This window comes from Dromaius novaehollandiae, chromosome 1 (assembly GCF_036370855.1).
Source record: "Dromaius novaehollandiae isolate bDroNov1 chromosome 1, bDroNov1.hap1, whole genome shotgun sequence".
Taxonomy (NCBI): domain Eukaryota; kingdom Metazoa; phylum Chordata; class Aves; order Casuariiformes; family Dromaiidae; genus Dromaius; species Dromaius novaehollandiae.
In genome coordinates this window covers 149,093,880-149,120,875 of record NC_088098.1, presented here as the reverse complement: position 1 = coordinate 149,120,875, position 26,996 = coordinate 149,093,880, and the positions used below count along the sequence as shown (strand labels likewise).

The 26,996-nt window shown below is 42.4% G+C and overlaps 1 long non-coding RNA gene across 1 annotated transcript; it reads right to left on the bottom strand.

Moving 5' to 3' along the window:
* Positions 1 to 20,904: 20,904 nt before the first annotated feature.
* Positions 20,905 to 26,741, bottom strand: LOC112984941 (uncharacterized). The gene is made up of 5 exons (XR_003259618.2): positions 26,682 to 26,741; positions 24,185 to 24,220; positions 23,705 to 23,746; positions 22,687 to 22,717; positions 20,905 to 21,013 (listed from the first exon to the last, which is right to left on the bottom strand). It is a non-coding gene; the product is annotated as an uncharacterized LOC112984941 (long non-coding RNA).
* Between the last annotated feature and the right edge of the window lie 255 nt (positions 26,742 to 26,996).

Below are 26,996 nucleotides of genomic sequence, written 5' to 3'. Positions count from 1 at the left end.
ATGGTGTTATGTGACTTGCTTGCCTTTGAGTGTGCTGTAACAAAACAGACCAGGACACAGTAAGAATTTTTGAAGGTAACAGGCTGAATTCTTTCATCTCTACTACATAGCAAAAAGGTCTGGGGTTATTTTAGACTCTCATTAGGTTAGTGAGGGTATTTATAGCAGAATATGGCTCTGTCTCACATGAATGATTGGAATATGAAGATGTTTGTCTGGTAGTGGGGCTAATGAGTTATGGCTTGGTTTTCCTGGATTTTGTTTTCTAGAGTCTTCTTGTTTTGTTCCTTCCTTTCCCCTCAAACCTTACTTTACTATTTCCTAAATGTTCAACTTCTTTTAGAAAACCTATGCAAAGAAACTTCACTCTAGTGATGAATAGTCATCCTTGGTATTAAAAATAACTGGTGAAAGTTAACTAACTACACTATTTACTCATAGGTTTGAAGTATAATTTAAATGAGAATTTTGCCCCTCTATTCAAAGTGTATGTGTATTCCAACTATGTTTCTTTCATGAAAGACTTGGATTTACTTTTTGAGCTTATGGTAAATAAACTGTAACTTATATTCTTAGGTCTGTAGTACTTTATCCAAATCAGTTCTTTCTCTTCCATGTGCAGAACAGAATTGGTATTCTCACAGCACCTGGAGAATATTCCTAGGGGAGCTAACTTAAAAACTTCTATGAAATCCTCTTGGAGTATTGTAAGGATTAGATGCTGTGGGCTGTACAAATTTTTCAATTGTTGCCTTTAAAATAAAAGAATAATGAAAGCATGTAGAACATAGCTTATTCTTCTCTTGGAAGAAGCAGCAGACTTGGTATCAAGTTAACTTTGAGATAGTGGTTATGGTGTTTGAGGCACGATGGGTTCTTAAATACCATTTTCTCAATCTCAAATACCTATCAAGAACTAGAAAAACAGTCTGAGTTCTACACATCTACCCCAATAGGTCTTTCTTGACAGGTTGTCAAACCACTGTGGCTTTTTTTTTTAACCTACATCTGTCTGCTAAAAGGTAGTCTGTACTGAGAGCAGTAGTAGTTAAAATCTTAGCACTGCTGTTAAACTGTGGAGTAGGCTCTTTAAAAAAAGAACAAGTTGTGTTGTCCCCTGCCCCTTCCCCTTGATGTGGAGGAGCAGAAAGTGTAACTTAGCTCCCTGCCATCTCCATCACCTGGTCTCTTGTTATCAATCAGCTGTGGCCCAAGCACCTAGATCACTTTAAGATCTCAACTTCTTTGTGTCTCTTCGTGCTCATCAGGATGTCTGGACGTGGAAAGAAAAATGCAGTTGCTGGCAGACCTGGAGCTGCACCAAAGAAAACAAAATCAGCCAAGGCTGGTCTGCAGTTCCCTGTGGGTCGAGTCTACAGGCTGCTTAAGAGAGGGAACTATGCTGAGAGAATAGGTCCTGGCGCTGCCATCTACCTGGCTGCGGTGCTGGAGTACCTGAGTGCGGAGATCCTGGAGCTGGCGGGAAACGCTGCACGAGAGAACAAGAAAGCCAGGATCCTGCCGCGACACATCCAGCTGGCTGTGAGAAATGACGAAGAGCTGAACAAGCTGTTCTCCTGTGTAACCATTGCCCAAGGAGGGGTTATGCCAAATATCCTTTCCCAACTCCTTCCCAAGAAAACTCTCAAAGAAACTGCTCCTTCACAGGAGCAGCTTGGTAGCCACTGAAACTTCCTTTTCCTGGTCTGATTTGTGCACTTATGGATGATGGGACTTGGTAGCGCTAATACTAATTATGTGTTTACTACTTTGTCAAGTTTTTTTTCCACTATTTTTAATGTATCTTTTAAAGCTTGTAATAAAGTTCTTAGAATGCAATACTGGTTTTCTTCTTTCTATGCCCATCTCCCCTGCTATCCAAATGTTTAAGTTGAATAGATAACCACTTTGAAAGCTGCTATAGCTAGGGAAAAGGGTGCAACAGGCAAAGGGGACCAGACATGCACAGTGATTCATATAAACTTTTCTTCTATTACAGATTCATAGTGCAACTAGTTAAACATCTCATAATTAGTCTAACCTTTTTTAGAAGTGAGTAATCCTGTGCTTTAAAGTCATATTACATATAGACCAGCAGTGAACAACTACTTGTCTCCAGACAGTGGTACAACACAAGCCTAAATCCCTAGCTTCTGTCTTGTCTTCTGTGCAGATTAGTGCTGTTAGTAGAAGTGAGTAACTGTCTTGCTTCTGTCTGTCAGTGCAGGATAACAAATTTTTCCAGATCTGGGTAAGCCCCAGGCTTTTGCTGATCAAGTTATTGAAAGCTTTCCCTTGGGGAAGTGCCTAGGGCTTTCTCTCACCTCATAGCAACTTTCAGCACTTACTGTGGAGCTGGAAAGCACAGTGATCTGCAGGTGCAGTAAGATCACTGCCACAGCATCCCTAGTATCTAGGACAATTAAGAGCTGGTTAGGACCAGCTTCCTGAACTGCAGCTGGAGTATGGACATTGTTTGGCAGAGGTCTGCAGTTTAGTCTGCCCTATTGAATTTGACATAGGCTCCCACCTACTGTTCAGGTTTTATGATCCCAACAGGAATGATATATAATCTAAACAGCTCACTCAGAGGTGCACTGGGCAGGAATGCCAGTTGGGGAAGAGAGAACACCAACCTGAGAAAGCACCTTGATTTGGTAAGCACCTTGAGTGGTGGGTAGTTAGAGTGGTTTTTGTATGCTACCCATTTTTCAAAAGTAATTTGAGGAGGTCTTGGCTGACCTGCTGAAGTGAGGAAAGATAGGAGATAGTATAGCAAGGAGAAGTAAAAAAGTCTGAATGCAGGTCTTAAGCACTTTGTGCATTCTGTGCATAAAGTAAAAATGTATTGTGTGCAGCTTTAGCCTTGTTTTGAGTGTTTACGCCTGTAACTAGGGGAAAAAAACCTTTAAGGAGGTACAGGAGAAAAGAGCACATGAAAATAAAGTTAGTTCCTCTGTTTAACCAGAGCCACGGAAAACAGGCTTGGGATTGATAATTCCTTTGGACTAAGCAAAAGTCTAAAGGCTTGAAGTAGTGATAGCAGACTCGAGTGTAGTATTTATTTCATGCACTGTTTTAAATGCAATGCTTGTAGTACCCTTTGCTAATCTAGAGAACTGTGTTGCATCCAGCTGCTCCTGGATGCAAGCTTGTTGTGTGGCTCTGCACCACACAGAGCCTGCAAGGCATAGCCAGTGTTCAAGTAGCTGCTAGAAAATGCCTTTGGCTGACATTTTTGTATGGTAAAAGACATGAGGGGAGAAGAGAGGCCCTATCTTTACTTACAACCAAAGATAAAGAGTTTGGGATGAGGTACTGGTCCAATTCAAAGGTCAGAGATCCATTTTTTAAGTATGTTTTTGTCAAAACCAATTTCACTTTCTGTTAATCAATAGTTTAAGCCATTTGTAAATTAACCAGATAGCATAATGATTTGAAAAATCATCTCTCTGGCTGCACAGTAACATAAAGTGGACGTCTCCTAACCCAGCTGCTCTGTGAAATTTTCTTTTGGGCCAAGGCTCAACTTTTCAGCACTTACATATTGAAGAAAAAAAATGATTCAGCTATCAACACACACTCAGCCCTGGAATATACATATTATGCCCTGAAAAACAACTGTGCATGCTTTTGATTGGAGAAAGAAATGAACATATGAAAGATGGAGACACGCAAAAGAACAGAGAGAACCTTATGTGAGATGTCCTGAGCTTTCACAGGCTCTGCAACATGGTCATAAAGCAGTTCAGCCACTGCTGGCAGTTCAAAGAACCATGATGTTTATAGGTTGCTGGTTTCAGTTCTTGATGAATACAGCAAGGTGAAGTTTACCTCCTTCCAGCATCCATTCAGGTGTGCAGCTCCCTAACATGTTGTAGCTAAAAACCTATTCTGACACTTTAATCCCCAGTGTGAGGATGGTTGAGGAAGATGTACCAGAGCAGCCTGTAACTGAGCACCAGAAAGCAACTACTGGAAGAAGAAGAATGCAGAGAAAGCAGAGCATTTCTTTTAATAAACATTCCCTGGTGTCTTCTAATTACTTGATCACCTTTTTGGGGAAAGTTATTCTAGCATTTGAGGTTAGTGAGAGGAATTACACAAATGTTTCTAATTTTGAAGCCAATGTACACATTTTAGCACCTTGAAATAGTTCCTCCTAACACTTTTTACCTGATGAGCCCACAGCTGCAATAAATTAACTGTCAATCAGAGGTAGTGCAATTTTTTGTAGCAGTTAATAGTCTCTTTGTTTTCAGAGGGGCTAACAAGGTGCTAAACAGCTCTAGGAGGAAGAGCGACAGATCCTCATGCTCTCAGGTACTCTACTGAGTTGCTCCTGTGTTGTGTTTCTATTTTAAGTGGCTGAAGCATCAGTCACCCAGGTGACATTAAATCCAGTAAGGGCTGGTAATGATAAGGCTACTGCTATGCATGAATTTAAAAGGGGGCACTGCTATACAAAAAGAGTAATCTAGTAGATTTGAGTAGAAGAATTGTTAGGAAAGAAACTAAGAGCTTAATTTATTAAGGTAAAAGTCTGTTCTTAAGGCAAGTATGCTTTCTTCATGTTAGATATTCTCTTGAGTTAGATAATGTTTTTTAAAAGTTTGGTGCTAGTATAAGGCTGTTGGTTTTTTGCTTTTTTTTTAATGTAGAATTAAGTTACTCTTTAACTCTAAAAGCTAGGGTACTTAGAGATTTCCTTGAAGAACTTCTTTTGTATGTCTAAGTGGCTTTTAGTTTAGTATCTTATTTAGTTCATCCTTGATTGTAGGTAAAACATCTCTTATTGCTTAAGATCAAAACCTAAGAGTTCTATACACAACAGCAGAATCTTCCTATGTTCCTCATCCGGCTGATTTGTTACACACATTGAAGAGTAATTGGTAGTATTAAATAACAGAGATTTTATGTCAGCAGTAAGTGGTGGAGACATGCTGAGATGGATGCAATGCCATGCAAAAAGTCAGCACTGTGTGTTTGTGGCAACCTGATGCACAGTGCGCCGAGTAGAGTAATTCAGGTATTTAGTTAGCTTCTGCTCCTCACGTAAACCTTGTTCCTGATGGTGGCCTGTTATCTTGCAGCAATAGGTCTCCTCACTTCTGGAAGACAAGAATTACTTGAAGTGGTTTCCAGCAGACAAAATCTTTATTTCTGTAGCTTCAGATAAAGATATGAGTTTCTAGCTCTGGTTTTCTCAAGGTCAAAACTGCAGAAACTGCCTAGTTACTTACCTGGGGTAAGTTCATTGAAGCTTTCTGGGAGGTTTTCTGAATGCTTGTAGGTATTCTGAAACTTTTCTTCTTAACAGTTCTCCTCCTTTGATATGGGGTCAGAAGACCTCTAGGGAGTGAGGTAGAACTTAGGGGCAAGAAGTTGTGGGGATCTGCCAGGTGGCTGACATGTTGCTCCAGCTGAGCTTATAGATGACCCTTGCTGGGCTGAAAATTTGTCAGGCCTTCCTAGAGCAGAAGCCTGATTTGTTTCACACTTTTGTCCAAAGGAGAAATAACTAGTGAGCTACTCTTTCTGAGAGGAAAACTGACTTATATGGGAATTAGAAAATGCAGTGGAATGAGGAGAAGGTGGTTTAGACATTTAAATGCTCAGCAGTTCTTACTCCTGACCCTTTATAGCTTAAGGCATTAAAAGCAGTCATTCTTATTTTCAGTTCCTCTTATTTTTATACTAGGTTGATGTTAGAATGTCTGAACATGGAAAGAAAAACACAAAGCTCCTCCTCGCCGCAAAGAAAACAAAATCAGCCAAGGCTGGTCTGCAGTTCCCTGTGGGTCGAGTCTACAGGCTGCTTAAGAGAGGGAACTATGCTGAGAGAATAGGTCCTGGCGCTGCCATCTACCTGGCTGCGGTGCTGGAGTACCTGAGTGCGGAGATCCTGGAGCTGGCGGGAAACGCTGCACGAGAGAACAAGAAAGCCAGGATCCTGCCGCGACACATCCAGCTGGCTGTGAGAAATGACGAAGAGCTGAACAAGCTGTTCTCCTGTGTGACCATCGCCCAAGGAGGGGTTATACCTAATGTTCTTCCTCAGCTTGTTCCGAAGAAGACCATGTCACTGAAACCGCGACACAAAGGTGTCCAGTCACAGGAGTTCTAGCCACCGCCAGGCTACCGATGCTGTGCTGGGGCAACACTGGCTTTCTCCACAGCTCAGTTTGTCATGTATTTTGGCATTTTTGGTATAAATTCACATGTGTGTGTGCCTGAAAAGTTGCCAAAGAAAGTTGTTAATGAGGTTTCTGTATATATGCCCTTTAAAAGCTGGGTGGGAGGGAGATGCAACAGAGTGCCCTTATGATTATATAAGTGCACGGAAGACTCATGTCTATCTTCCCCTTTTTTTTAGTAGAACTAGTGTTTCAAATGGAAGTTTTTTCTTTAGAAGTGCAATTATCTAAGGAAACCTGGTCTTTTTATTTTTTTCAAACTTATGTACACAGCTGGGTTCTCCTTGATCTATATGTGTAAATGATTGCTTCATCTGATGTCTGTGCCTGTGATGAGGTCTTAAGTGTACTATCCAGTATAAGCAGATGTATCTGAAAAATTTAGACTGGCCTTTCTTATAATGATGGTACAGCTAATGATTCATCTTCTCTTACAGTGGTTGCTGGGAAAGGGTTGTGCTGTAACTTCTTTGAAGGTCACCCAATGCATATTGAGCCACAGATGGTGCTGGCACAACCTCATGTGTTTCTGTGCTCATGGAGTGCAGCTTGGACTCTTCTACAGACAGCATACAAACCTCATCAGTGTCTGATGTTTAGAAACTTTTCTTATTAAGAATGACTCCAATTTAACTTCTACCTGCTTGGCACTGAGAATCTTCTTAGTTTCTCTGGAGCTTGTTCCATCAGGAACCAGCTCAAGCAAAGCTAGGTATCAAGAATGCAAGCCAGAAAGTCTCCTTTCCAGGACCATCCGAAACTTGCTGGGTTCTACACCTGTGGCTGCTTGAAAAGTTACCGAAGCACTACTGGGTTTACACTCTGAATTGCAACATGGCTGGGGACAAACACTGGTGTTGATCTGTTTGCTGTCCTGCAGAAGACTTTAGCAGCTTCACCAGAAGAATACCACTTGAGTTTAAGAATTATACATTCTTGAGTTCAAGAATTATACATATTACACACTATAAGTGTAATAGGTGTTTCAATTATTCCATGTATAGTAGAGAATAGGAAGGCCTAGTGTCTACTAGGTTCAGATATGCTAATGCAGCCAGGCAGAAAGGTTATTTAGAGAATCATCTCAAGCCAGACCCAACCAGCGGAAGGTCTGGGATCCTCTATTTCCAGTATCTGCCCCCTAGTCAGATGTTTTGTGCTGCTTCTTTTTCTACTGCAGCTCATAGATATCTCCCTGATTTTCTGGACTTGTGGGAACTGGATTCATCCCTTTGTATAGGCAGGTTAGACAATTTAACTGAAGGGCAAGAAGCCAGGAATGAGGAATTGCAGGACTGCAGCTAGAGGACTTTCTGTATTTGAACCCCCTAGCATGCGCATAAGCTGCAAACACCTACTAGCTGGGAGGGTGCAAGAAAGCAAATGGAAGACAGTCTGTTGGTAAGTCCCGGTGTAACTAGCTGCTATGAGTACTGGAGGTAAGAGGTTTATAGTGTGGATAATAGATGAGTATTGTTTTGAGGGCAGCTTTAAGATCAGCCATTACTATTTGTGTCAGCATGGTCAGCCGTGGCCAAAAATCCAGAGGGTGAAATGGTGCTGACCTGCATAATAAACCTAACACCCAGTCTTCAAAGTAACAGCAGCTCCAGCTCCTTAGGAGGCTGCTGGATGTTTTTCTACAGTAGTTTCAGTCAACATCAATAATGGGAACTGTGTTTTAGAAAAACCGTTCCCTGTCAGGCTGATGGTTAAGTTTCATGCTGTGTCAGCTCAGAGGCTGGCTCGCAGCCTGCTGGCCCTTGCAGGCCAGCCACCCACAGCACAAGTGCCCCGGCTGCCCCATCGGCTCATGCAGCTCCCACACTGTGCCACTCTGCTGCATCAACACAGCTGCTCATGGGGGCTGCTGTGAGCCAGGCTGCTGGACTGACACATGTCAAAAATAACCAGAGTTGAGATGTGAGCTGGTGCCTTAGCTGAAGTGGGCAAGGAGGTTTACTGAACCCTCCTATGGAAGTCCTATTGAAAAGGGGATAGTAGGGGAGAGCTTTCCCCCAGCCACAGCCCTGCTGCAGAGGAAGTGAAGCTTGGCCTTGGCTTGCACGGGGGATTGCCCCCTGCTCAGGGAACTGCATGAGTGGTGCTGGGACGAGCTGGCCGTGAGGGGCCACTCCTGCCTGGAGCACAGGCCTGAGACCAGCTCAGAGGGAGAGCAGCCAGCACCTGTGGTGCTGTGCTGTCTCTCTGTCTTTATTGCCAGATGACCAATGCAATACATCTTATTAAGCTCATCTTGCCCTACCAACAAGTTTATGTAGGTTTAAGTATGACTGCAGGGCAGCCAGCAAATTTGAGGCATCCTGTTGCCGCAGGAGCAGCAAGGTCAGGAAGACATGGTCTATCAGAGCTGAGTGCCCAGTTTGGACTGTGGGGTCTGTAGCTCACAGCTGCCAACCTGTGAGGGCCAGTTTGGAGGCTGGTAATTCAAAGGGCTGTCTGGGGAGAGACATCACCTTTGGTAGAGGCTCACCAGTGCTGCTTTGCCAAGAGGCAGCATGGAGGGGAAGGATCTGAAGCCCCAGAGGAGGGAAGCATGCCCTTAGGTGAGCCTGAAGTGTTGCAGGAGTGACCTCCAGGCAGACATGGCAGCTTCCTTAAAATTTTACAGCAGTCAGGAGCAGGAACCTGTTTCCTGGCTAAACTCATTTTTCTGTCCATTAAATGGTCTTTATTCATCACATGCCAGTGGCCTTTGGCAGGAGTGAACAGACGAGAATGAACCTGGGGACTGCTGGGATGGGGAGGGGGCAGGTACACCTCTGGGAAAAGCCTTGGGGAAAGAGCATCCCTGGAGCCTGCAGGAGTCCCCAACCACCACCACACAGCTCCGTGGTGGTTATGGCTGACCTATGTGCATCTTGCTTCCTGAAAAATACCTCTCCTGTTCTCTCTGTGTTCAGCAGCATAGTTTTTCTGTTGTACTTCTAAATATAAAACCATCGGTGCATTCATTCCTGCACTTTTGTGATGTCTCAAGACAATTACAAAGACAATGCCAGATGCTAAAAGATTAATTTGGGGAAACTCTTGTTAACTCCTCCAATACTTTCTCCTGCAGCTGTGAAGCCTATCTTGTTTTTCCTTTAAAGATATGTGTGCTTACAACATTGTGCCCTTCAAAAGGGTACTACTTATCTTAGATAAAAATCCATTGTCAATTTAAAAACACAATAAAATATATATGTGGTCTTCTAGCATCTCATTAGCACTGTTCATTGTCAGGTTGTGCAATACGTACTCAAAATAAGTAACTTGATAACTTGTAAAGCATATAGTTTGCAAAAGCGCTACTAGCGGCTGGGTGAGACTTTGCTCCTTGTTCCCCCACAGCTGACAATTTGACTTCTTTCTTGGTCTCTGTTCCTTGGTGTCATAACTTGCACACTTCCTTGACTTCAGGGGGCAAATTGCTTATTAAATAGCTAACATTTATTGAATGTTTTGAGGCTGTTAAGTGTTAGAAATGCGGGAAATTATTGTTTTGTTTATACAAGTAGCTCATTAGACACCCAAACAAGGAGTTGCATAATGAGAGTGTGTGGGAGCGAATGGAACAACTGTTTCCAGGACTGCAGTGAAAATTGTGTTCTCTCCAGCTTCATCAAACTGTGTTGCTTTTTTCTTAGTGTTGGGCATAGCATCTGTGAGGATGTTTTTGTCAGCAATATCATGATGGGGTTTTCTTATTTGTTCTACCCAGGAAAGACAAGTTCACTTAAACTCAGTTAGCAACCACTGTAGCATTTACTATGTCAGTAACTACTTGGCACTTAGGGAGAGCAGTCAGTCTTATTCTCAGAAATGCCTAACCAATGAACCAGTAAAAGGTGCAAGTAGACCCTGCATTATCTGTGTGGTCTAACCTCCCTTGAAGGCAAGGAATGGGGGATTTAGTCCCTAGCTGTGTGAGAATTTAGATGGAATTTGAATGCATCTGTGCAAGTGAGAGACTCAAAGGAGCACTCACTGCATAGACTTGCAAGTGGCATCCTTTGCAAGAGTGCGTGCTCTCTAAGGGGCCACACTAAGGAAGGCGCATACCTGTTCTCACATGCTTCCTGATTTGGGAATACCTCTCTTCTTCCTAAGCACCAGAACTTAGGCATCTTGCTACCTGTACCAGTAGGTGTTTTCTGAAGTAGGCTAAGGCTCAGTTTGGCCGATGTTCTTTGCTTTGGACTCGCTGTTGCCACACTCTCAGCCCAAGGAGTCAGAGCTCACAGCTCCAAGAAAACAACCCCTGGAGTCTGTGGATCTTCTGTCAGGAAGGAGCCCTGTCCCAGCATTCTGCTTTATGCCTCCTCTTGAATCCAGGGCTCTGTCCAGCCAACAGAGTACTTGTGATAGCTGAAGGTACCGTGCAGAACCAGCACAGCAGCGGGAAAAGGGATCCTGACTTTGTTAGTCAGTGGTTAGCTAAGTCAGCAGGGATACTGACATCTTTTCTTTCATGTCCAACCCCGATGTGATCTCAGCTTGTGGTTCTGCTTCTAGGTACTGTGCCACATGGTGAAAAAATGGCAGTAATGGGCCTACTTTCCACAGTACAGAATGTAGACAGAGAAGTGCAAGTTAGTAACCCGAAAATAGCTGTCCTTCATCTAGATCAGAGGAAAAACATCTCATTTTTCTCCTTGCAGGATGCGCTGTATCCGAGGCAATGTTTAAGCTGGAATTACTGACACAAGCAAGCAGTGATGGACAGTTTCGAGCAGTCACAACACTTGGCTGACTTTTTTTTCTTTTTTATTTTTTTTGTAACTCAGCTATTGAAGGGTCTTTCAGACATGCATAGAAGACAGTGAAGATTGTTGCTTGAGCTAGGAAACAGACTTTTTTTTTTATGAGGTCCTCTATTCGTTTAAACATCATGCAGTTACTTGATGAGGCTTAAATAATACTTCACTAGCTGAATTCATGGAGGAAAGCACACGCTGCTGTAAGGGAACTCAGATGTAGCCCATGCATCTGTAGAGGAAACATTAAGCATCTGTCATACATCCCAGTCCTTCTCCTTCCTCAAGTTTTAACATCTCTCCTCATTTTAAACCTAGTTTTCCTTTTCTGATCTCTTCTATCATGGTTGTTTTAACTCATCAGCTAACTCACCTGGGACTTAATCCACTTCTTTGGGGTAATACATATGTGTAGCCCACTTGCTGGGACAAAATTCAGTAATAAACCCAGGAGGCTTTCATCAGAACTTCCTATTTACCAGTCTGGCAACTTTGTATATGTGACTGCATGGGTCTGATTTTTCTCTGACTAAACCACTGTGACTTTGGTGTAATTCTTTTTGGCTCAGTGGAGATACACTGGTGTGAAACTAATTTGATATACAAATCATGGCTTATCTCTGGCTGAGCACTTTTATTGTGCCCTTCATTCTGGTTTCCCTCATGGACTTAAATGAGTCTTTCATGAGAAAACAAGGGGTACAATAATACATTGTTGTAAAATAATATATTTTTAAACAACTGAGTGCTTCAGTGTCATTTAATCCTGCAAATTAAAGCATTCTTTTGAGAAATCAGATATATGCACTGGGACTACTCCCGTATTTAAATTGTTTCTCTATGAAGAGTACTCTCTTCTTCAGAAAGCCTTAGTCTCTCTTCCACTGAAATCATGGCAGAACATCCAGCAAATGGTGAAACCTTGTCTTCTCCTTTAACTGAGATTACAAATTCAGTACTGGACCGTGATAGAAATGAGTATATAAGTTATTCAGAAAAACCGAGGGGTCTGTATTTGCTCCCCCTCCCATCCCTTGTAATCCACCAGAGCAGATCTGTTCCCTCGCTTGCCTGCATCAGGGCCCCAGTGCCAGGGCAAATGGAGGAGGAAGGGCTAAAGTAGAAGAAGTTGTTTTGAGAACTGGTGGTGAAGTGGAGAAGAACTATGAAATAGGAGAAAGGAAACGGCAATAGTGGTGTAAAAATAGAGAGATGTAGAAGATGAAGAAAAGGGTGGCATAAACATCAGTGGGGGAACTAAAGTAAAATTTATTGTGTGAAGCAGCATTTGGTGATAGAATAAAGTAAAACAAAGAATCATTTCCTTTGTGGCAGGGATTACTGATTGATGTTCTCTGGTTTCTCTTACAAAGTTTATCAAGCAAGAGGAATGTCAGGGCACTTTCTGGCCATTTGGACTGCGCATTTATACCTGCATGTGCCATTACCTATTCTACAGGACCACCAATATTTTTCCAGACTTATTCTTCTTTCCAGTGTATTTGTTAAAAGTTAACATAGCTCATTAGGTTTAGTACCAGCCCTGGTAGGGGCCACCAACAGATATAATGTCTGCTACTGAAGAGCAAATGAATACAGTTATGATCCTTCATTGCTGTCTCATAACATATCGGCAGAGAAATGATAGCTTTTCAGAAACCTGGGGATACAACAATGACAAAAGTTTTTCCATTACAAGTGATACTAGTCTGAACAGGAGGAATGCAGAGCCTGGTTTTGCAAAACATTTAAATATGCCTTGAAGAATGCTTAAACATTTACTGGAGCAGGGCTAATCATACTGCTAAATAATGAGGCATTTTAAAAGGTGGAAAGATCCTTTTATTTAAGGGTAAATTTAAATTTAAGGATTAATTGTCCCACTTAAACATAACATAAACTTCATGGAAAAATCTTACTAGTTCATTACAATAATTAGTATCAATATTTATTCTAGACATAGTGATTGGAAATGCATTCAGACAAATAACCACATCATCAACTTTTGGCTTCCTTGGGAGGACTGGGTTTTTATCAGGTTGATTAATAGTCAATCTTTAGGATTTCAGAGTTATTTCTGCAGAGCAATTAGCTAGGTATCACAGCAGACCTTTGAGGCAGATAAGTAACCGTACTCTTGTTTCACAAATGGGGAAGCCAAGTCAGGTAAAAGGTGCAATTTCTGTAGTGGGCATGCTTAACTTTATACATGTGCATAAGCCCCTGTTCAACAAAGCACTTGTAAGTACAGAAATTATACACTTAAGAGGTTCACTGAAATAAGATTATGGGTATAAATCAGGAAGGCCAGAATTAGCACTCAGCCACTTTCCAGCTTTGTGCACTAACTATTCATCTGCCTTACTCCTTTCAGATTTTGGCCTTTCTCTTAAGAGAACAAAGTTTCTGGCATCATGCTGCTTGCTTGCTTGCTTGTCCTTATGTCCTCATCTATTAACTTCCGAATCTGCTGACCCATCCTAGGCAAATACGATGGAGTGCTGAAACCATGATGTGCTTCCTTCTAGTTTCATGGAAACAGGTAGCTGTGTAAAAGAAAGGGACCCTATGAGTGCCCTGACTGAAGGACAGGGTGAAAAGCTACAGCATGAAATTACACTAATGAAATGATAATGGAAACCGTCATTTATTAAACACAATATAGGAGATCTTCCTTGAAGCACAAATCTGAAAGAACGAACTTCACTGGTCCTGCTGAACATTGAATATGCTCAGTTACTTTTTCAAATAAGACATTGATTGGACAGTAGTCTTGCAAGTGACTAGTTCTTTCCTATCCCATGCTACAGATTTCAGCTCATATCTAGTCACCTGTAGCTGAGGCTGATACATGACTTAGTTGTAAAGCAAAGCAATGAAAAATTTCAAAACACGGCTCTTCTGGCAGCTCTCTTGTTACCAGTGCTGCAGAGCACGTTTATCTTGATGTAGCTTTACTTTCCTAACTCAATTGTGGTATGGTGCAATTGTCTGTCAAGGAAAATGGATGTTTTCAATAACACCCATTAGAAAATGTGTGTACATGGTACTCCACAATTCAGTGAAGTTGTGGGCAGGTGGAAAGCATGGAAATGAAATGATGCCTGGAAAAGCTCTTTTTTCTTTTACCTGTCTAGAGGGTTGATCTTGGTGATGGATGTATCAGCTTTGTAGAGTGCCTGCAGCTCAGTCTGTGCTGAGATTTGTGTGTTTACAAGTTTGCCCTTCTGCCGTTCTTTGTCACCCCGTTCTTTTTAAGGAAAGGAAACGTCCCACATTTTGGCCTCAGATAGCTTCGTCCAGTCAAATACAAAAGATATGTAAAGTCTTAACTCATTCGTTACTTGAGTTAGGAGCAAGACAAGCACAGTACACCGGCGGCCACTGCATGGCAGTAATGTGTCACTAATACACACCGAGAGCAGGGTAGGTTCAGGAATGCCTCTGGTTTTGTAATCACAAATTTGATATTAGCATTGCCCTCTGCTGACCAGTCCCACTATTGCAATGCCAAACCATCCCATTTTCTTGAAAGACAAATACCTGCTCTATTTTGGTGCACCAGCAGTTACAAAGTAATGACTTTTGCTTATCTTAGTGCTCACTAAACACGCATAGTCAAGCAGCTGTGGAACTTGAGGAGAAAACATGATCTAAGACTACAAAGTTGTAAATAAAGACTGAACTTCTGAACTTTTTTTTTTTTTTGGTGTTTATTTACATAGCACACCATAGTCTCTGGCCTAGTCTATGGACATTTCATACTGCCCATGAGGGCGCGTGGCTGTGGAAAGTCCTTTTACTCAGGAGTCATGAGAGGAAACATGAACGTGAACCCTACACTGAATTAGACTCCCAGATTTTGTTACTTTTCTGATGGCTCACACATAATTGTTGCTCCTTGCTGCCATGATGCCAGTTCACACATGTTCTGTATTTTTGCCTTTTTTAAAGAAATTGTAACTTATATTTAGGTTTGTTATATTCTGTTGTTGTGAGTTTAGGCAGCTGTACTCCAGCAACAATTAGTTATGTGCATGCCTCCCTCCCATGCAGTAACTCAGCAGGCAATATCTGAATTGCCGTATAGAAACCACTGAGTGCAGAAGCTTTATGGTAAAGATGTTCAAAACTTTTTCTTTCAAGCTTGCAGTCTGTTCTCCTTCAGACTTTCGCTCTGGATTTCTCAGCAGATTTAGAGGTGGTAGATAGATGGTATTTGGTGTACGAAGTTTTTTCCCGTAGAGAAATGTCAAATTTTTAGATGATGACCCATGACCACTTATGAAATCAGTCATATTTTTCCTTCTTTACTGTGGAAAAAGTAGATCCATAAATCACTGCAGAAGCAGACTTGGTGGCTGCTTCTAGCTGTTCAGTGGAGTACCTATCATGCCACCTATATCCATTACCGGTAGGTATCAAGGTGATAGATGTATGGATTAAGATCAGTTTATACATGCTCAGTGGTCCAGCTGTGTCAGGCATATGCTTTTGCCCAGTTTAATACGGTAAGGAGAGAGTTTGCAATTGCAATATATGAGTTGCCTGGAACAGACAAGCAAGACAAGTCTTTAGAGCACTCTCCACATGAGCATCCGTCTCAGCTGCCAGTAAAGACCCTGCAGTCATGGTTTTATTCTAATACCCCAGCAAAGGAGTCACCATTTTCTTGCTATCTGGTAGCAGGAGTTTGCTCTGTAGCCTCACATACAGTAGTAAAGCTGGAAGAGGATACTAGCAGCTTTTGGCCAGCCTGTCAAGAAGTTACATAACTTCTGCTGAATTGGCTATGTTAAGCAAATGGCTTTAAATCTACAGAAGGTAGATTTAAATTGCTGCAGCTACTTCTGTCACATCACCAGCTGAGGATTATGGAGATGAGACAAGCAGTCAGCTGCTGCATTTTTAGTTCCTAGATGGTATTTCATGTCATGCATACATAACTGTTGTCTCGCTGGCCATTGGTTACTTCATCTGAGTCCTTTTGTTGTGTTGTTAAAGGACACTGGTACAGTTTGAGTTCACACATCACAAACCAGCTTTTTCATTTTTTCTGTAATCCGTATGTTTCCTTTTCCATGTTGGGATACTTTCTCTCATTGTACACAAGCATTTCAGAAGACACTGACCTTCCCAGAGCTTCCCTGTGGCTCTGGATAAGTACAGTGCTGGGAGTGAGGTATCACTTGTCACAGTTGTTAGTAACATGAGATAAAAATATGCGAAGTATAAGTGCTGAGCTCTTTAAGATCAAAGCTTCCACTTCTCCAGAAGTAGCCAGAGCAACTTCTTTCTAAAGTACACTAGGTATTCAAGAAAACAATGCTACTACTCTTTCTGTAAATGAAACATAATTATGAATAAACTGCACCATAATGTGACACTGAAGAGAAAAATGCTGCTTGTACTTATTTCAGACAGGGACTTTTGTAACTTACAGTCCAAGCCAGGTTTTGGTCCTTCTTGAGAATTATATCACCAAGAAGAGATAACGGTGCCTATAAATCAGTGCTGCTTTCTCCTTAGTGTCCAATATAATGTGAATCTTTCTTCATTTTAGGCCTACTGCTTCTGGGCAGTATCTTCCATAGGCATTGTGCCTCTCCTTTTTGCCACAACCTTTAAAGTACAAATGAAGGATTTTATCATTCCTCTCCTCAAACTTTCCTTTGCCTTGCTAACCAACCCCACTTCACTGAGCCTACCACCTTTCCTTAATTCTGCCTTTCCTCTCTGCTGGGCTCTCTCCTGTAGGTCCCCCTCTTTCTCCTTCAGCACTACTCTGTATGTGAAGTCTACCCTATAATGAGTGGAGTGTGATGCCTCCCACATAGTAGTGTTTACAGTTTTTTATTCATTCCACATTATACTTCTCTGTTTTCTCCAATGCTGTGTTATTTGACTATCTGCAGTTACCCAGCCCCTTTTCTGCAAAGCTACAACTGATTATTCTTCACTATATATAATACCTTACCCCTTTCCTTAGTGAGCTGTACATATTTTTTCCAGATATATCTTTGTCCAGACCATTCTGCATGCTGACCCTGTCCAAGGATGCTTGCAGTCCCCCCCAGCTTGCTGCTGCCTGCAGATTTAGTACGTGTGCTCTCTGCTGTGGGAGTCAATGCTAGCAGAGCTGGCAGGACCCCACGCACTACATTTTGACAAAGAAGATCCAGTAACAAATTAATACTATTTATTGCTTTAGTTCTGCCCCAACCTGTTCACAGCTTCAGTTCAGCAAAATCCTTCTTTGCTGCTAAAGGGCCAGTCCCGCATCCTTTCAGCAAGGAAAATTCTCACCTTGAAGTCTATGAGTCCGACCTGACCCAAGGCTATGGGAGAAAGTCTGTACGATGCGTTTCCCCTTCTGCATAAGGGGTAGGAATAGAGCAAGGCCTGTGAGTACCAGGAGGCTACCCGGGTTTCTTCTCTTTGCTCCGTGCACTGGCTCCTTTGTGGGCAGCCCGTAGCGAGGCCACATAGGACTCAGCCCCCCACCAGCGGGTGCATCTCCAGGCTCCTCACCGCACGTTCTGCTGAGCAGCACCTTGCAAAGGGGACTGGTTAGCCGAAGCTCTTACGGTTCAGGCTTTTAACACAGGAGGTCCTGAGCCAGTCAAAAGTGATTTTCAAGGTAAATTAGGCAGCATGAAGTTGTGTGCTCCTCAGCACGCCTGCCTTCCCTAGAGCTGGCAGAGCTGTCTCTAAGTGCATGCTCTAAGCTCTGGCAACTAGTTCCTGGAGTTGATTAAGTCTTATAAAAACAAATTCCTCTTTGGGGTTTAAATATATTGCCTCTCGATGTAATTGAATCTCTCTTGTTGCTTCTTTTTATTACAAGCGAATGAGTAAGCATTGGATTTACTCTTCTAAGCATACTGATTACTTTGTATATCTTGTCATGTCCCTTTTTATTTGTCTCTCCTCTTGCTGGCAGTGGGAGCAGAGATGTCAATCCATTTTGTCACAGAAATTTTTCTGTGCTTCTAATTGTTGTTGTCACCTGTGTGCGGGCTCCTGCCAGATTTCTGCTATGGATTTTCAATTGGGATGTTCAGAAAGAGACTCAGGCCGAGCATGACCTTTACATTTCAATATTATTAATCTCTCCTATTCTGCAGGTGACATTTCTGGTTTTGATCGCTACTCCAGGGAGGAAAGTTTTCCATTGAGCCATGAAAAAAGCTTTCCCGTGCATTTTTCCAGAGAACCTGCAATTACTACAGAAATATGGTTGAGGAATCTAAGTTATTTCCTCACCTGATAATTAACACAAGTTTATGAGTTTTATTTAACAGGTTTTGAGGCCCAAAGGAATCTACAGATGTTGTTCTTGAAACCTGTTGTGGGTGGAGAGAGCCACTGTCCACCATGGGAGCACAGCAGGAGTTGCCCACAGTGCAGTATTTATGCAGAACCAAGCAAAACTTGATGCTGTGTCCTCCAATGTGACATGGGCCAGAAGAGCCATTGCTGTGCTTTCGTATCATTATCTTGTATTTATTTGCATTGCCACAGTGCATCCCCATAACTTATGTTTGGCTTAGCTGTTTCTTCCAGAAGGGCACCCCCACTGGCTTCAAATACTTCAAGCGATGGAGAAGTCAGCCTTCCCTTTGGTAGCTTTTCCACTGGCTATCACTTCCACTGACTTTTGACAGCACAGTGATCAATGGCAACAGCGTGGCCCTGTGGGCACTAGTAGGTCTTAACAGCCCTGAGCAGCCTCCCTTGGGACCACCACCCATGCACCCTCTGCCCATGGCCCAGGAGCTCCAACTAAGCCCTGGCCTGGGGCTTCAGCCATGGCCTGACCCTGCCTAGATGCTGTGGGACTGTGCTGTGGTTGGCGTGGGCACTGCTTCTGTTGGGGTCATTCATGGCTCAGGGCTCATCCCCCCTCATGGAGCAGCCCCACTCACGCTGCTCCCTGACAAACGGCATGCCTAACAGTTCCTGGCTCTCATTTCTGTGCCATGCCATCATTCATCGCCCTCTCAGCAGTGCCAGCACCATGGCTGGCGACGCTGCAGGCAGTTTCCTGATGTAACTAAGCCAAACTGGAGCTTAGAGCCTGGCAGGGAGCAGACCTGCTTCTCCTTGTCCAGGACCAGGCGTCCCCTCCACTCCCTTGGCATTCAAGTCTGTCAGACTCCTGACAGGACATTTGGGAGGCTAAACTGCCAAAAATGATTCCCTTTGGGGGAGGGCAGGGGAGGAGGCGAGGTGGAGGTTGGGTTGGTGTCTGGGGTTTGTTCTCCTGCGGTGGCTGGCTGGAGCCAGAGGAGCATCTGTGCCAGCAGTGTCGCTGCCAACGAGGGCAGGGAGAGGTGGTGCAGGGGAGAAGGCAGCATCACTTCTTTCAAAGACAGTGAATCATTAGCCTGCTGCATCAACAGCATGAAATCATACCTATTATATAGAATATTTCAGGCTGGCTGGGACCTCAGGAGGTTGCTAGTCCAGTCCCAAGCAATCCAGACCAGGTTGCCCAGGGCTTTGTCCAGTTCGGTCCTGAACAGCTCCAAGCATGGAGACGGCACAGCCTCTCAGGGCAACCTGCTGAATTGCCTGCCTGTCCGCCAAGCGGAAAAGTTTCTCCTTATATGCAGCCTGAAATTCTCTTGTTTCAAACTCTGCCTGCTGTTTCTCACCCTCCTGCCATGCCCCGCTGAGAGGAGCCTGGCTCTGGCTCCTTGATGACTCCTCATGGGTGCTGGGGGGCTGTTCAGTGTCCCTGAAGCTGTCCCTTCCCCAGGCTGAGCAAGCCCAGCTCCCCTGGCCTCTCCTCAGGGGGCAAGTGCTCCAGCCCCAACCGCCTTGGTGGCCCTCCGCATGGCTCTCTGCTGAGCTTGCTCTAACTAATCTCTCTCTTTCATGTGCTGGGGGCCCAAACCTGGACACAGTACTCTAGATGTGCTCTAACAAAAGCCAAACGACTAATCACTTCCCTGTCTCTACAAGCCAAACTCCTTTTACTACAGTCCAGATCAGGAAGTTACCCAGTTAAAAACACACACACACAAACACACATTTTTTTCAGGTTTTTCTTTTTAAAAGACAGATGAGTTCCCGCATCTGGTTCATGCAGAGCAGTGCCAGCATAACTGAGATGCAAGCCATGCTACAGGACTGAGCAACCAAGGAGGGAAGGGGGGGCTGAAGAAGGGCTTGAGCAAGTACTGGGGAATCGCAACCCTGCATGCATCCACCAGGCAGGCTTCCTATGCCAGACCCGGGTTTTTCATATTTATCGTATTAATTATTTATCATACTAAAAGCCCTTCTCTTCCTGAGAAAGTAGCTGCTTAACACCTTGTTTATTCTTCCCATAAATGTTTCCACCTATTGAAAACAAATCACCCCACTCTCTAGGGTGCAAACCCCAACAGCTGCACTGCAAGCTTAAATTTGTGATTTCAGTAAAAGGTGCAGATGTTCAGATCATCTCTCATTATTCATTTCTGCTTTATGACATCCAGTAAAGCAAGGCTGAAAGAATACTTCATCTCATCAAATAGTGCAGGTATATAACAGTGGTACTTGATCCACCCCCTTCAAAGTTCTTTGGATTCACCATACTCAACCCCTTTTTAATTCAAATTAATTATTCAAAATAAGAATTAATTCATTAAAATATCCATGATAATTTCAATATCTTATCACACTGTTTGAGACGTATATTCTGAAAGTCTAGGAAAAGATATTATCTCATGAAAAGGGCAGGCTTATCATCATGACCCTATTAAAGAGGAAATCATAAATGGAAAATGCACCATTGGAAGTATTAAAAGTTACCTATATTCATTTGAATGATTTCCGCTGAACACATTTGGAACCAGAAAATGGTTTATTACAGACCAATGAAGTCTACAACAAAAAAGGACAACAAAAAGAATTTATGATTGCAAATTTATTACACGGATCAGTAAATTCCAGACAACTGAGTCACATAATAGGCAAACTGTTCAAGAGAAAGTTTATTTTCTTTGTATAAAGCAAGTCATCAGTCTGGTAAATGGATCCACAAACTTCATACTCCATGGTATTCTGAAACAAATTAACACAATGACATACTTCATGTTAAGGTGCAGATCTGAATGTGATGCTGTTTTCAGTGTGGTCATTCCCAAAGTTAGAAGTGAAATAGCCTGAAACTCTAGCTCCAGAAGATTAAGATAGGTAAAATTTTGCAATTTTGGGTAACTGCCCAGATCTGTTATTTGTACTCACACATGAATCCTTCCTCCTCACACAGCTCTCCTCCCGCCACCATGCCCTACCTCACTGTGCTTCTTTTCAGAGGGCTGCAGGCACAGTGTTCATCTAGTAGCCCCGTAACCTCAGGGCACTGAACTGTGGATAAAATTTATGGCTATATGTAAGGCTGGAGCATCACTATAGACTAATGGTTTCCATGCTAGCACTTAAATGAGATTTATCTGATAACATAGCAATTCTGATGTCAGCAGAGTACTTCACACAAAGTATTTGGATGCGAATTTACTCTAATTGTCATTGAACTGTTTTGCTGAAACGCTATAGGAACACTCTGTTTGTCTGTTTGGCTTCTTTTGGGGGCTCATGCTTCCGGTTACTCAGAGTAACAGATTTGGGAGCACTAGGGTTCATCCCTTCTGTGTATACCATCCCATGCAGCACTCAAACACTTTTCATACTAGTTATGAAACATTTCCCACACACTTGGGCCTAAGAACACAAGAACAGCTATCCTGGCTCAGACCAAAGAGCCATCCAGTTGCACATCTTCCTTTTGGCAGTGGGAAATTATAGATGCCCAGGGGACTGCCTAAGACCAGGGCATACATGTAGTGATGCTGCTCCACAGCATTCTCCCAGTCTCTGGTTCCTTCTAAAATGGTTTAATCTTGAACATACAGCAAATGTTCTTTACTTGTCAGTTTTCCATGCAAAATTTCGTTGCTTTCCTTCTGTCCTGTCCCAAAAAGCAACCCTTCCAGTTGGCCATCAAAGCAATTCTGATGTTGCAGATAGGAAAGGATGATTTTTTATTTTGGGGGGTATTTTGGGAAGAAGAGAGACTGAAAGAGAGAACACATGCATGGACTATCTTGTCCATTTTCCCATTAAAGTTCACTAAGACCCCAAATAGACTCTTTCTAAGGCAGATATGTAAGAGCTATCTGATATCAGAAGTCACTGTCCTCCTTTCTTGCATCTCCACCCTTGCTCTTTTTAGTCAGTATTTATGCAAAACAAGGTCTTGATCCTGATGTGAGCATGACTCCCATCTGCATGCAGAGATCTGTATTAGTGGCTTCTCGTGCAGCATTAGGGGACTCTAGAAACAGAGATGAGACCACATACTTATCACCATTAAGGACCTGGCAAGCTTTTGTACTCCAAGTACAATTTAGGCACTCTAGAAAAAAAAAGGACCGTTTTTAAACTTTACCATTTCTGTCCCATCTCTATCACTCTGTAGAGGATGAAACTCCTCCTTAATGAACCTCTTCTGAAGAACAAAGAGAAAACAAGCCTTTTGCCAAAAGTGTTCACTGTAAGCCTCCTAGCATGAAAGACAGCAGCTCTGCCCAGGCAGCTTTCAGGGACCATATGAAACATCCATGAGGGAATCTAGGTTTGTAACATTATACTGCTCTGTAACCCTTTCTGTCACAAGGGTCACAATTACTGACAAAACAAAACAAATTCTTGCCACTTTTGGATGGCCTACTCACCACTGCCCTCGATAGTTCTTCCATTTCGAGGCTGAAAAATATAATTAGATGGTCATACAGAGGTATTGGACATTAGATTAAGAAGCACACCAAAATACATCTCCCATCATGCAGATAGAGCAAATAACAAGGGTGCAGCAAGATTTCCTACAAGGGGACAACATGTCGAATACCAGAGGGATCCATGCAGGGTGGGTTTTGCCTTTTAATTTGGGAAATCTTTGCACAGCCTCTGACCTGACAGCTAAACAATCTGACTTTAAATATTCTTGTTAAGTATTTTGGTCCCAATTCATCAAGGTACTAAGTAGATGCTTAAAAAAGAGCATAAAAATGGCATGACTGCAAATACCAGCCCAGACATATTTGAAATTGAACTAAAATTTAGATGACAGCTGAACTGGGACTCTGGTTACCTGTCACAACCTCCTTTTTTTATAAATTTTTTGATGTGTTGAAGATGAAGATAAAAATTAGTTTGGTCTTAATCACATACTGCATCTATACAGGCATATCCTGCATTAGAAAATGCCATAGTTCAGCAAGCCAATGGGTGAAAATTCAGCAAAAGATGATGTCCATAATTTTGCTCTGGCTTTTCATCCTGTTATACAGTGCACCATTTCTTACTAACCAGACCTATCAGACCATGTTAACACTCAGTTCATGCATATTATCTGGTGAATTTAGTACCTGTGCACGTTGGCAGTCTCAGAGATACAAGCCACATATTACTTCCTATCTTTTAAGATAAAACAGCTCAAGATACAACATTTCCAGAGTTCTCTCTCCAACTGAAAAATGTTTAATCCATTACTACCCCAGATCTCATCATCTCATGGTCGTTTGTTTGAACCAGAGCTTTCTAAGCAATGGCTCCCAAAGCTTTCAAGTCAGGGATATTTATCGTCTACTCAAAACAGGGGCAACAAGAGCTTGTGAAGGTAAACAGTTGCTCATATATGGATATGTAATATTGTCTGTTATTCAGAATTTTAAAAGGAAAAGATTCAGATACCCTGAAAAGGAAAAAGGGCCGTCCCAGAGTCCCATGACTATCCTGTAAAATAAAACACGAACAAAATATTTTAAACTCAGTTCCATAGATCTGTTGACAAGTTCCAGTGTCATTCCACAAGAATATTAATAATTCAGGGCCTTTTTTGGCAGCATGCAAACAACTAGATGTTGCTAGTCTCCAATGCCCATTCATCTGGAATGCTGATTAAAAATCAATACCCAAAAGGCACTGTCAAGAATTATCCTTTCTGTCTAGTGTAAATATATTAAATTACCATAATTCAAGATTCACAGGCTTTAGAAAATGTATAAAAGGAAGCTTTACACATGGTGGATTGCTTTGCAGAAGCAGGGTCAGTACAGCTCTCTTCTCAACCATTTCAAAAAACGAGCTGACTAAAATAAAGCAGCAAAATAGACAGGGGAAGGGCCATGCTCCCCTGCCCACTGCCACTTGCTTGGCGTTACATGTACATACCTTCTTTGTAAATTCTGCTGCAGCAATCTGTGATTCCTGCAAGGTGACAGCGTATGTTAATCAAGATGCTGTCATTTCTTTGGTTTGTCAAATTAATCCTCTACCACTGGTTAAATTGCTCCAATCCATGTGAGAAAAGAGAATAGTATACATATCACAGACAGCTAAGAGAACAGCAGCAGCAAGTGGACCTGTTTAAAGACTTATTTTAAATCCTACTTTTACCAGTTTTAGCTCTTCGTTCCACCTGCTTTCATCGCCGTAAAGCAAAGCGCAGTCGTGCTCTGGAGGACGAAGCAGAGCTCGGGCTGAGGAGAGCACAGCAGTGCCATCCATCAGGTCTGAGTTACACTGATGGCTCTTCTCTTGTTAAAATGTGGCTGCTCTCCACCTTTCAGATTGCCTTGGGTTTTTAACCCAGTCATGACCACTGCTCCCAAGCTCTGCCCCTGCAGTGTGCATTCTCCAGGGAACTGCTCATTGCCTACTCGGGAACAGAAACTTTTACGATGACTGTGCTGGGAGCTCGGTGTCTAGGGAAGCCCTGAGCCTGTGGTGCGATACACCCGAGCAGCTCCTGCGAGGCTCGAGAGCCCCCCCGGGAGCCCCTCGGCTCATGGCACGGCCACCCTGCGCTGCCTGCGCCTGGCCTGGCCCTGGCAGGAGAGCCCCGGGAGTCGCCGCGGTAGGTGCACCAGCAAACGGGTTTCGTTATCTGGGGTGGGCTTGAAAAACTGGCATGTGTAATGAGCGTGGATGTGAAGACAGAGGGGAAGAACACGGGCAAAGGATGTGGATGGGAAGCTGGAGAGAAGGAATACAAAGGAGGGAGTCAGGATTTGGAGTATGAGACAGAGGTGATTGTAACATAGCTGAATTCAGATACTTAGTTCCTTTTGATTCCTCTGAAAACACCATCCGCAACATTTACTGAAAGATTAGGAACTGAAACTAAATATTCAGTTCTCTCAAAAGATTACAGAGTTCTCCAGATGGTGTTCAAGTTCTATTAATGTCAAAATTCCAGTTGACTTTGACTTTCATGGTGCTAAGGCATCATCATTCTTCCCATTAAAACACAATTTACCTTCTCTAATCTATAACTCTAATTCAATCAAAATCAAAAAAAAAAAGAACCCACAAATACCAAAATCATGTAGAAAGCTCAGGTCCAGCTGAAATCAGTAGTATATCATAACTGTTTCATTGGTAGCACTATATATTCTTGTTTGCAGTGTGTTCCCAAGATTCCATGTGGGCTGAGGAAGTGTAACTCCATGTTGTAACAGACTGGGACAGCTAGGCAAAAATTAGCATTTTTTGTGTAGCTCTTTTTCCACATCCCACATTTAGTTTTGATCTGCCATTTAATCAGACCACACCTGGAAATTCTACCATAAGTGACTATCCAGCAGATATTAGTCTTATCTCTTGAAAGGATACTTCATGAGATCCAGCTCCCAACCTTGAGGACTCATAGCACAGGGTGAATTTTTGGCAAAGTTAGTAACTACACTACTAACCAGGAATAAGGTTCCACTCAAAGTTACTGGATGATTTTGGATGTTGCCTAATCAGCTAAGCCGTAGAAGCAGATGGGTCAATACTGAACTCAATACACTTAGATATTTGAGACTGAAGTGCTAGGATTTTTTGTATAATAAACTTGAGTATTGTAGAGTTTGCTAGCTATTTTAGGAAAATATGCCTGGAATAATAAATAAGCTAAAGACACTGGCAAGAAGAGATACCAAAATACATTTCAAAATACTTTCTATTATTGTCTTGAAGGCTTTCCTTGTGATTTGAGAAAACAGAGGATTCAAAAGCTCTACAACTGTACTGGCCTTTTCAACTGAGCACAATCATACCTAAGAAAACCAGCGTGCATTTTATTGGAAAGGTTCTTGATTAACTGGTGGTGACAGGAAAGTGCTATAAAGCAAAACTGACATTGGGCCAGGTCCTAATGTGACTGATCAAGGAGGAAGTCTTCAATACCTTGTAGACTTAAACTTCTGGTTCTGATTCAGGAGCACTGAACCTAAGCACAAATGGACTACTAAAATCGGTAAAGCAACTTACATACTTTCATGTTCAGCATGATCTTAAGTACCCTGTTGAACGAATATTGTGTATTTTGTTATCATATTTAATCCTGCATTATTCAAAAGCGAGGGTTGGGTTAAAATACTGACCGACCCCAGCTGTAAGTGGATGTGTTGCTTCTTGAGCTCTGAACTGGTGAAATAAAAACTACGTAAGAACAGCAATTTGATATATAATTTAATAGAGTTAAGAATTATATGCAAGCTACTAATGAGAATAAATAGTCTTTCATATACTTCCTGGTTACTCTCCTACACCTCCTAAACCATGATGATATTAGATTATATTCTATCATTTGGAGAGAAATGTTAGGAAACTGGTTTTGAGGGGCTGCTTCCTACGTTTAAGGAGGGGATGCTTTTAAGTAAAAGAAGCAATTAGACGTTACCTCATTTGTATGCATGCTGTTAAATATGGAATAACAGAGATCCAGAACGGTACTGGAGATCTGAAAAATCAAACAGTACTTTAATACACATTTGTTGATAGGATGTGATTTACAGTTTTACAGAAAACAGGTTTGATTCCAATCTCAGCACAATTTAAATTGAGCATGGTTTCACTAAAAGCACCAAGAGCAGGGTAAGACTTACTGAAGCTGTTATGAGATAAATAACAAAAATTTCCTATGAGGAAAATAGATATAATATTACTAATGTTGTCAATATAGTCTTGTGCTGTAAAGAAACTTTAATCAGCCTCT